The 6,000-nt window shown below is 32.5% G+C and overlaps 1 long non-coding RNA gene across 1 annotated transcript; it reads left to right on the forward strand.

Moving 5' to 3' along the window:
- The first annotated feature begins 28 nt into the window (after positions 1-28).
- On the forward strand, positions 29-3,217 carry LOC138325518 (uncharacterized). The gene is made up of 3 exons (XR_011208793.1): positions 29-163; positions 1,587-2,094; positions 2,502-3,217. It is a non-coding gene; the product is annotated as an uncharacterized lncRNA (long non-coding RNA).
- Positions 3,218-6,000: the final 2,783 nt, after the last annotated feature.

Consider the following 6,000-nt stretch of genomic DNA (forward strand, 5'->3'; position numbering starts at 1 on the left):
TATCCCCCTTTTGCCGGAAGCAAAGTACTAGAAATTCTTATCAGGTCTAAACAGAGCCCCGTCCCGGAAGAAAATTACACAGCGAATTAGACTTTAGAGCGTCGAGGGGTGTTGGCCTGCGTGCCACGAGCTGGTTGCTCCTGCTCTCGAAATTGAAATGTCGGTAAGTAATATCTTATATTTTCTCTGGTGAATAGAGTTAAATTACTTTAAACAGTGGCGAATTAAAATAGCTTGCACAAATACCTATGAACTATATCGATAAACTGTAATTGGATTTGCTGTGTCACCCATAGTTAGGCATGGGCATAAAGAAACGAAAGTTAAATGTTTTTACCCAACAACTGAATGAAATGAAAGAAATGATTGAGTTTTAATCATAAATGAAATTTAATAGTTTAAAAGTTTAATAGGATAGTTTAAACCTTTGTCGGTTGATACGACGTGTTATTCATGAAGGTCAAACTCTACTGGTGTGTTTTAATTTCTCACCCTAATCCATCCATAACGAACACAAGATAAACAATTTTAAATACTTAAACCAAATGTAAGACATATTTAGGAAGTATATTCTTTTGTTTAATTAATTTGGACCGAAATATGAATAAGATTATTACTATATAGAGGACTCTTCCTGTATCAGCATGTCCCGACCTGTATTTTATTGTTCATACATATGCAATCTCAGGAAAAACCAAGTATACACATGTATCTGTTTCAAGTACTAGAATTAGATATGACGTCATATAGAATACATTGTACTACTATGTTTAAAGTGGCACATAAGATCATGATTATTTTACTGTAATATGCTTGGGTCATTATTACGTATTGTATATTAGTAAAGACATAAACTTTCATATAATTCATTGAGGTAAGATATTTCAAAATTACTTTGTTCACTTATCGCATAATTGCATTAAAATCGATTGTTGGAGCAGGACATATCTAATTCTCATATATATTCCAGCTTTGGTTTGATTAGTTTAACATCCTATTAACAGCCAAGGTCATTTAAGGACGTGTCAGGTTTGTTGGTGGAGGAAAGCCGGAGTACCCGGAGAAAAACCACCGACCAGCGGTCAGTACCTGGCACTGCCCCACATGGGATTCGAACTCGGACCCAGAGGTGGAGGGCATGTGGTAATATGTCGGTACATCTTAACCACTCGGCCACCGCGGCCCCTTATATTCCAGCATCAATACTTAATTAACATACCATTAAATGGGGGAAAATACATAAGTTATCAAATAGTTGAATAGTTGCATATGCAGTTTTCTACTATAAACCTCTCCTCAGCTCACGAAAGCGTGTAATTAACACGTTTCATTTTGTACTGACAGTCTGAAAGTTTGATAGAAACAAATGTTGAAAGCTTATGATATTGAGTATTTTCCTTTTACAACATTCCAAACTCTTGAAAATCTTATACGACGTGGATATATTGGGTCGACCAACATATAGTGGGTGAATTTGGATATAGTTGAATATGGAATGTTCGTGTCCTTCAATTTTCCGAAAAGTCTGTTTAAAAATAACAATTTAACAATTTTTTCTATTTCATCTTATATTGATGCCATTTCAGGATTGGACCTGATCTTATCTACGCAAAGGAGATAGGCAGACAACGCTGTAACTGAGTGGAATCTAATCATGGAAATAGAAATAAGTGTGCTGTCTACGTTTCTACTATGACAATATGAGAAAATGAGAAGAATGTGAACCTGATGGCAATGAGATATACAAGCCACGATTCGACTGTGAGAAAAGGAGCAGAAGTTTATTAACACCCAACGACCAAAAGTATGCAGACTTCCTTTCCCCATAAAAAACAGAGAAAATTTCATTCCACTATGAGTAAAATATGAGAAAAAGAAAAGAATTTGAACTGGAATCAAAAGAGAAAGTATGCAGTCTTCATTTCCACTATAAGAAAAGGAGAGGAATTTGAATCTGAGATGAAAAGAAGAATACAGGCCAGGTTCCCACTGTGAAACCATCAGATCAATTAGAACCTCTTGGTATCTTCCAATGAAATGGAATAATATGACGCTGCTACATTTGAGCATTAGACTTCCTGTCTTTGATATAAGGTAATTGATTTATATTTGCTATTCGTAAATGTGAAAAAAAATTTTTATGTATATATATTCAAAACATACAACCTTTATGCCATATTCCCTTTATGCATTTTATTCAGAGACATGTAAGAATGTATGTACAGTATGTTCTGTATTTGCATATTACAGAGTAATCAGCCCTTGCGGGTAGCTTTTGATTATAACGTCGTCTGTTTGCGAGTGTAACGTCAAAATTTTTAGAGAAAACGACGTGAATTTTACTCACGAAATAATTACGTCACAATGGATACCTACCCGCAACAAGGGAGACAACTGTCATTTGCAAAGACGGAATAGTATAAACTGGGTATATTTGTAAATTCCATATAAGATGAGAATTTACATATAAAATGTATGTTGATTTTCCTTTTTTGTTGCAGGAGGGATGGTGTATATGGAGCACAATAATGCAGACTTCTTACATCAAGTGAAATTAACAGCAACACCCGATGGAATGCCTTGAAACAAGATATGGCAATTAACTACAGAGTGCTGTCTCAGTAGCATAAGTAGTGACTGACTGCGGTCAGTGAAGCGTAGGCTCACAATAAATAAATAAAAAGTTATAAATTAATACGTATATATTAGATAAAAATCTAACGATAAATCGTTATATCTATCATGATATATGCATTCACAATGGGATGCTGTTAAAAACATATTTATCTTAGACAGTGTTGTGTAATCAATCAATCAATCATTCAATCAATTAATTAATTAATTAATTAATACGAACATCTAATCGAATAAAACATTGATTGATAAAGGTGTCAATAATAGTATTCAAGGTGATTGCCTAAGCTCATCTTTCAATAAAAATAGACAAATGAATAAATATAAAATTTAAATCCATCGGAAAACAAAACCGAAATAAACACGTTGTGTGAGGTTTGAAATAATCTTTCCTTCGCAATCAAAAATTATATAAAAAAAAATGAAAAAAAGAAAACTAAAAAAGCAAAGGCACTTTATGGAACTCCCTTCTCCAAAATACATCGGAAAACAAAAACTGATGAAGTAAACACGTTATGTGAGGTTTGAAACACGCTTTCCTCCATAATCCACAAAAATGATTAAAAAAAAATGAAAAAAAAAACCAATGGTTGGTGTTAAGGAACAGACTCTCTCCTCCGAAATCCATCGGAAAACAAAACTGATAATATAAAAACGTTGTGTGAGGTTTGAAATGCACTTTTCTCCGTAATAAAAAAATATAAATAGATAAAAACCCACCCAAAACAATGATGTGTGTTATGGAACAGACTCTCTCCACCGAAAATAAACTTTCCTCCGTAATCAAAAATAAAAATAAAAATAAATGAAATGAAAAGGTGAAAAACTCAAAAAGCATGGAACACACATTGTGTGAGGTTTGAAACACACTTTATTTTTACAAATATCTGCTCCGTAATCCACAAAATTAATTAACAATTGAAAAAAAATAATTAACAATTGAAAAAAAACAATGCTGGGTGTTATGGAACAGATTCTCCTCCGAAATCCATTGCAAAAACAAAACTGATGATATAAACACGTGGTGTGAGGTTGGAAAAACACTTTCCTCCGTAATCCACACAAAAACTTAATAAATGAATAATATCCGTATCTTTCTTATTTTTTTCTTGATTTAGAAGAATGTTGAAAAAAAATCCTGTTGTAAATCATGCAGAGACAGGACTAAATCGAAGTCAAGATGAGCGATAATGATTCGTAATATTTCTTTAAAAATCAAATAAATATTAACTATCGCTAGGTGGGTCCCACTTAGTCAAACAAGCCGAAGTTAGCCGACAATGTAACGTCTTTGCCGAGAACGTCATGTGACTACTGTAACTACGTAACGTCTGTCCGAACTCTTCCGAAAACGGGTCATGAACTTTCCGACTTCCGTTCGGCAATACTCGTAACTTCTATGGCGACCAGTTTAAAATGAAGGCATGTTTACATGTATCGACTTTCAACAACTGCTGTACCAAAGTTATAAAAAAATCATTATGAATATTCTTTAATATATCTTAATTTTAACTACATCTACAAATACTAACAATATCGGAATCGAATTTAACTTGAATTTTTGTTGATAGTTACGTATAGTGTGGCTTTAAATAAATGAATAACTTAAAAAAACAATGCTGTATGTTATGGAACACACTCTCTCCTCCAAAATCCATCGAAAAACAAAACAAGTGAAATGAATATATTGTGTGAAGTCTGAAATTCACATTCCTCCGTTATCAAAACAAAACAAAACAAAAAAATGTGAAAAACTCATTAAGCAATGGTATGTGTCATCCGACATTGTGGGTCGTCTGAAATACGTTTTTCTTCCGAAATCTTCCGAAAAAAAGCGGTGACTTTAATAAATGAATAATAAATATTTTTTAATTTCTTATATAGGAATTTGAAAAAGGTCGATTTAACACCAGAAACCTTCGTATTAGAGACACTCTATCTTTCCTCTATTCTATCGGATTTGAGAAACTAAAAATAAACTAACAATTTCCATTGTTTAAAACAATAATGAATAAATGAACCATGCTTTGTTTGGACCTGAGCGTATCTTAAAACCTAAAACCAGATTAATAACATGAAACAGTAGTTTGTTTTATAAAATACACTTTCTTCTCCGAAATCCGTCCATAACACGATAAATCATCACAAAATACTAACTACAAAGAAAGAAATGCATAATTAATAAAAATCGTTGAATAAAAAAGTGAATAATTATGTATTGAATCTTGAAATCTGTTCATATTTAGACGTGTCTGTATATCTAAAACCAACACAATGACGTAAAACTGATTTGTGTTGTAAAACTGAATTGTTTCTCGTAAATCTATCGAAAAACAAAGGTATAAAACAGTGGTGTGTGTTATAGATTACTTTTCCTCCTCTGATCTCCATCGGAAATCAAACCGGTGATAGGAAGCAGTGGTGCGTATTATAAAATAATCTTCCTCCTCTGAAATCAATCGGAAATCAAACCGGTGATAAATAACAATGAATGGTATTGTAGAATACTTAATCTCCTCCGAAAGAAAAAGCAATACAATGTGGTTGATATCATAGAATACCCTTTAAAATAATGGTATAAAAATATATAATCAAACATTAGACATCAGACAATACAGACTTTTTGTAGTTCAAAGACATGATTTTTCTTTGAAATTCTTCAAAAGCGAATACAACGAAAAAAATGTATCAATTAAGACAAAACTATATCATATGCAATAATATATAAAATTGAATAGAACCAGAATGCATATAATGTGTCATTAATAGCATACGTGGTGATCTCCATAAGCAAGTAGTCTCTTCTTTCTGTAGAAATAAATTTCCGAAAGTAATGGCACATTTAGAAGTCAAATACAGCTACAAACACCATATTCCTCAATAGTGAGTAATTATAAGTTAACAACCGTTTACACATGTTCTCATCCGAGTTCAGAATCACCATGTCCGTGTAGGGCTTGTAAAACTACTCCGTTGATTGCACATTCTCACTTTCGTTTTGTGAAATAAGAGAGAACCAAACAAAACTTCATGTGCATAAATAAAATAGAAAAAATGATTTAAACGCCAATGTATGTTTTCTTCTTTTTGTACTAGAGGTCATATACCACTAAAAAAATATTGCTCCATAGAGCGCATTTATATGTGTAAACAAGAAAGCGCTTACACCTGGCAACATCAAAAACAATGATGAATACCATGTAAGGCATTTGTTGTAAAATCCTCCATTGATTGAAATACTTATCTTCCTTTCTTCGTGGGCATTAAAAAAGAAAAAAATCAAACAAACAAAACTACATGTGTACAAATAAAATGAAAACGATTTAAAATAAAAATTATAAAAAAACAATCCGCCAATATCTCCAT

Source organism: Argopecten irradians, chromosome 6 (assembly GCF_041381155.1).
Source record: "Argopecten irradians isolate NY chromosome 6, Ai_NY, whole genome shotgun sequence".
Taxonomy (NCBI): domain Eukaryota; kingdom Metazoa; phylum Mollusca; class Bivalvia; order Pectinida; family Pectinidae; genus Argopecten; species Argopecten irradians.